This window comes from Pinus tabuliformis, chromosome 1_2 (genome assembly GCF_031772625.1).
Source record: "Pinus tabuliformis cultivar Carrire ecotype Pingquan chromosome 1_2, CPIR1, whole genome shotgun sequence".
Classification (NCBI taxonomy): domain Eukaryota; kingdom Viridiplantae; phylum Streptophyta; class Pinopsida; order Pinales; family Pinaceae; genus Pinus; species Pinus tabuliformis.
The window spans coordinates 1,313,351,454-1,313,357,292 of NC_142298.1; positions in this window are offsets into that span (position 1 = coordinate 1,313,351,454).

The window sequence follows — 5,839 nt, forward strand, 5'->3', positions numbered from 1 at the left end:
GGCACATAGAGCATGTGTAGTAGCCCAGCCTGCTCAACACCTCTGACCCACTTCATGGGATTGAGCTGCATAACCCCATCCTCTTCATAGTAAATTTTGTTCATATATTTGTTGGTCACCAAATGTGGGAACCTCTCGTGGTTCGCGAGGTCCCAATCCTCCATTTTCAGAATGAGAATGCGCACTAGGACCGTGCCTTCGAATTCCACCTATTCAGGCAATAGGGGAGTCGACACCATGAACTTCTCAGAATCTGGGTCCTTGGTAACCTTTCTTTTTCTCTTCCACGAAGGGATATATGCAGGGAGCCGTGTGATGGGCTCAACGTCCTCCACATCCAACTCCTCCACTCCTTGGTTCTTCTCCTCTTCCAAATCAACCACTTTCTCTGGCTGTTTGTCTTTTTTCTCCTTTTGGCGCACTATGGTGGTATTCCTTGGTGATTGTATCACTGACATCGACTTCTTCTGCTTCTCCTTTGCAGCTAATTGCTTCTCTTTTGCAGCAGAGTGCTCTTTTGTGGTGGATTTATTTAGCTTTGGCGACCTTGGCGCAGTAGGCACAAGGGTTGTAGCTTCCATACTTGAACTCTCAAGGTCGGGCGCATCAGACACAGTAGCTTCAGAACTTACAGCTTCGGCGTGTAGCAATCATTTGTTCAATGAGTAACTCTCGGGCTACTGCAGTGTAGTTTGCAAAAGAGGGGCGCATCACGAACTCTTCCCAGAACTGATGATTCATAAGCTTCAAACAAAAAAGTGCCCAAACAACTCTCAGAATGCAAAGAATTCTTTGTTGGACCAACACGTGTAATTTATAGGAAGTTTTGAATTCAAATATGACCATTCCCCCCAAATTCTGATAATAAATGCATCTTTGGCGACAGATCTCCAAATATTTTCACCATAAATAATGCCTACCCTCTCCTCTTAACTAATTTTTGGCCATCAAATCATGAATAGTACCCAACGAATACTTTTGGACCCACTTGTGTGGCACCATCCTCCATGGAACAACTCCTCCAGGGCAACTTCACCTATCGCACCCCTGTCATCCGTCGCATAGCCTTTCTACTACATTCTTCACCTAGTCGGGCAACGTAGTTTATAGTCCCGCAATCCCTTGCAACTTCCTGGATTACTAAGATTGTCCTGCGTCCATATAGTCATCACGCAGGGGCAAGATCCCCTGTGTACAACTTCAGCCTACTTCCATTCACTTTTCTAGGGAATGGTTCTCCATTCAGCTTCGCGAGTTGAACTGCACCATTGTCTGTGATCTCCTTAATAACATATGGCCCTAACCAGTGCATTTGAAACTTACCTAGAAACTTCGTGAACTTGCTATCATATTGTTAGAGTCGGTCTGGTCAGCCCTCCGTTAGAGATCAAAACTCTTTGTGCATTTCAATTTTAGGTGTCCCGCTCCATTCACTCAGCTGCATTTTGCTAGGGGCATGCCATGATCTGACGGAGAAAGTCATGCTAACCATTTCCCCTCATGTCTGGCTCCTGTTGGCTCAGGTCTTTGTCCATAATCACCGAAGTTCATGACAGTCAAGATCTGGTCCTTTACAGGACAAAGTCATTTTTATGTTTGGGTCTAGGAATTCATCAGTTTGGTCCTTGAAAACATGTCCAGAAACAAGCCATGCAGGCCAGAGGGAGGCCCTTATACAGCTATGGTTTAGAGAGCTTCATCGTCACGTGGATAGACATCGACTCTTCTTCAAAACTCTGTTTTTAAGAAAAGTCGAACAAGGTCATTTATGACAAAATTTTCCAAAAATCACCAGTTGACTTTTCAGATGCAGTTATGATTTACATGGCCAAATGCTCTGTTATACAGTCCCTGTAAAGATGTGTCGAAAATTTCATCATTTGAGCCAAAATGCCAAAGGAAAAGTGAAAATTAGCGTGTTTAAAGGTCAGTGAAAAAGTGAAAAACACAACATTAGAAAAATGGGTTTTCAAAGAGGCAAAAATTAAACCCATCTCTTCCAAGCCTATATATACTTGTTTTGGCCCAAATAAAAGGCATTGTGCTCTTGCAAGACTTGGAGAAAGCACTTCAAAGGTGTGAGTGTGAGGTTGGAGAATTTGAGTGAGCGGAAGTAGGTTTTGGGAGCGTGCGACACATATAACTAGGGGCGCGGCGCACACGCATCCAGCCCGCCGTTGAAAGATTGCACAGGCACGACACATACAAAGCGCACGACGTACTGGGAATTGCGCGCAGTGCACACAGTCTAGCTGCCAAGAAACGGTGCCAAACCACTTCAAACTTTGGGGAAGGCTATCAAATTGAGAGGTAAGCCTTATGACATCACCTTCTCATCAAATTTTGTCAAGGTGATGGTGTTTGTGAAGAGGTTTTAACGTCACCCAAAATGCATAATGTCAACCATGTGAAAATCACCAAGAAAACGATGGATGGGGTTGTAAATTTGTGTTGATATTGCCAAGGTTTCACTCCACTCACCTATTCCCCTCACCTATCATTTTTTCCCATCATCCCTTGTCATTTTTCCCAAACCCCTACCCTAAGTCACTACCAAACCCTCTCCCTATTCCTCCACTGTTTGGTTAACTCAAAGTCACCACGAAATTAGCTCATTGTGCAAGCCAAGCTGTGGGAGAGGGGTGCATGGTCAAAGAGTCAAAGAGTTAAAGATTAGGAGAAAATTTGAGTGTTTTCATAGCGCGCGGCGCACACACCAAAGAGCGCGACGCACTCATTGTGCGCGGCGCACATAGGGCCCGCCCACTGTGTAAATACAACACTGGCGCGACGCATACCCGGCGCGCGGCGCACTGGGAAGTGCGCGGCACACAGAGATATAAATCCCAGTAACTATTTAATCTGCCTAAAAGTTGTTGGATGCTCCCCAAATTTGAAAGGTAGGCCACCTACCTCTATTCTTGCATCAAGACTTGAAAGGGATAGCATGATGGCAGGGGTATAAATCAAGGGCAAACATTTTTATAAAGCCAACAAAAGAGAAACAAAGAAATCATAATCCTAGGGTTTATGCTACAGTGACAAGGCTGCCAATATGTTTCAAACCCTACCCCATCAACACTATACCTAAACTACTCCCAAATCCCTGATAAATTTCTCCCTTTTAGCCCCTATTCCCATTTCATCATTCCCCTCCTAATACTCCTTGTTTTATTGTCCCCTTGGTGGCAGATTTTCAGAGCAACTACTAGCTTCATTGGAATCAAAGGGTAGCATAAAACTCAGGGTACAAACAACAGTAATGGCATCCGAAGTTTCATCAAACTATGAGGAGGAGACCCACAGTGACACAACTTTAGGAGAAAGGGCCCACAGGAGACATCACCGGAGTGGCAAACATCTTAGAGATGAGCCAAACACTCTCACCAAGTTGCAGACATGCCCTCTTGCTATGTCTATTTTCCAGCACTTAGCATGTTTTGGATTTTGTTAGAGGGTGGCAAATGTCAGAGTTCATCATGAGTTGCCCCGTCTTTTTGCACTTCACCTACATGGGGGACAATCTATCTTGGCGGGGGTCACTTTCACATTGACACCCAAAACCATATCAGTGGCAACGAGCATACCAAACATTGGAGAGTAGTGGCACAAGAAGAAGAAGGTAGAGAGGCATCATTATGAACCTTACATCAAAGATAACTGTTTGAGCCACCTCACGAGAGTTTTTCCATTTAGATTTCTGAAAGATGAGTATGCCTCGCTCATGAAATTGATCATGAAATACTTCAGTTGCGAGGGGAGGTTTTCTTGCCTTTATGCCTATCACATCAGGTTGCTCATGAACTTTACCAGGGTGTGGATGATTAACCTACCATTTTTCATCTGCGGGAACATAGAGAGGATGAGGAATTTCATGCAGCACAAGACCCCTTGACAGCAGCTCAACAATGTGTATCATTTTTCCCTTATCTGGATTTTGGTGGACCATCAGTTGGGATTGTAGGGTATTGCTTGGGAGGACTTCATCTCCCGTGACTTCTTCAGCGCTCCAAAAGTGGTTTCAGAGGCAGAGCATGAGGTAGGGGGCCCATCTCATCAGTATGAGTGACATGAGAATGCCACTATGCCAGTATACATCACCTATTAGAAAGGCAGTAGACCCTTATTTGCAGCAGCAAAGCGAGTGTTATCTCCACCCGGGGTGGAAGGGGCCTCGCTTCCGACATCAGCATCACAGGAGCAGGGCAAGGGTAAGGAGCTAGTGCAGGAGGAAGGGCCATCAGGTGAGCGAGAGACTGAGTTTATTCTCCTCCAGGATGATGAGGCAGATGCAGAACCAACAAATGCAGAGCTTATAGAGATCATCCGGGAGCACCAATTAGAGATTGAAGACTTGTCCATTGATTTAGAAAGGGCCAAGTGGAACATGAAATACCTGGAGCAGAGAAACAAGAAGCTTGAGGACCAACAGATGATTATGGAGCTTCAAAACATTCGTGAGCATCGCCAAGCTACTCAAAGGAGAAGAGTTCAGCCCACATCACTGGAGCAAGTGATCAATGAGGATCGGGAAGCCTATCTCGAGATCAGGAACATGCAGTTGGAGAGGATGCCGGAAAAAGTTGATCAGAACCTTTCTCTACTGAGACACATGAATTTTCGTTACAGGGTGCGAAACATGAGTGCACAAGCCCGGATAAGGAACTTGAAAGCAAAATTGAGGAAAGCAACAAGAAGGGAAAAATGGGAAAAAGAGATAGATCGGCTTAGAATCTTGGCTGAGGCTTCCTTCGCCCATCATAGCACCCCATAGAGATCCTCCAGCCCAAATTTCAAAAAATTTGGGGAAATTTTGGTCACTTGATAATTTTTTGGATTAAAAACAGGGATTTTCTCCCTATGCGCCGCGCCACTGGCGCGACGCTAAAATTTTAGGGCTCCAATTGAGAAATGGCTTGTAGATTTGGATGCAGCATCCAAAATTACGACTACTGGTGTCCGGGCAAGAGGTTTGGGCAAGATCTGGGTCTCCTAAAGGTCAAAAAACACCCAAAAATGGCCTCTCTGCCACTTTTTTGACACACAGAAAGAAGTCTTGGGAGAATGGAGATTTTGAGGCGAAAATGAGCACCAAATTTGAAAATTCTAGTTGGGTTAGAAAGTAGACAGGACAGGCTTTCTAGCAAGCCCACTTGGGAACATTTTGGACACCTGAAAGTGCCCCAAAACAGGCCCCAAAGTATCACGACGCACAAAGAAAATGGCGCGGTGCACAGAGGAAAAAATTGCCAATTTGCTTCCGTTTCGCGACTTCTCCAAGTGGGCCCGCTCATCTAGACTTCAGTTTTTTGTCACCAAAGGCAGAATTTAAAGAGTTTTTTCTCTAGATTGGATTTTATCCAAGTGGCGAAGGAAGGCAAACGGTCACCCCAAGCGAAATGTCATGTTTCCAGCGCTGCACATGTAGCTGATGGTTGGCTCTCCATCTCCATTTTGTAATGATTCGAGTAACTTCCCAACCCCTGGCCGTTATATCTCTTCCTCACACATTCTATATATTGTATGCAAGTTATTTGCAAAGGGTTGGTTGGCTTGTAACTTTTGGGAGACTGTGGGAAAGAAACTTTGTTTCTTCACTGTGTATTTTTGACAGAGAATTAATGAAAGGCAACAGCTCTGTTTCATGAGATTCTTGTGGTTGTGAGTGTAGCAAATGTGTCTCTTATGTTTTCATATGTATTTCATTATGTTTCATAATTCAATTCATGTTCATTTCCAGTGAAATTTTCTGAGTGAGATTAGGTAGAATTCAATTTTATTGCTTTGCCTGTGGGAAAATTTCATTCTCATTGTTATTCTTCTGTTGAAAAGGATTCAT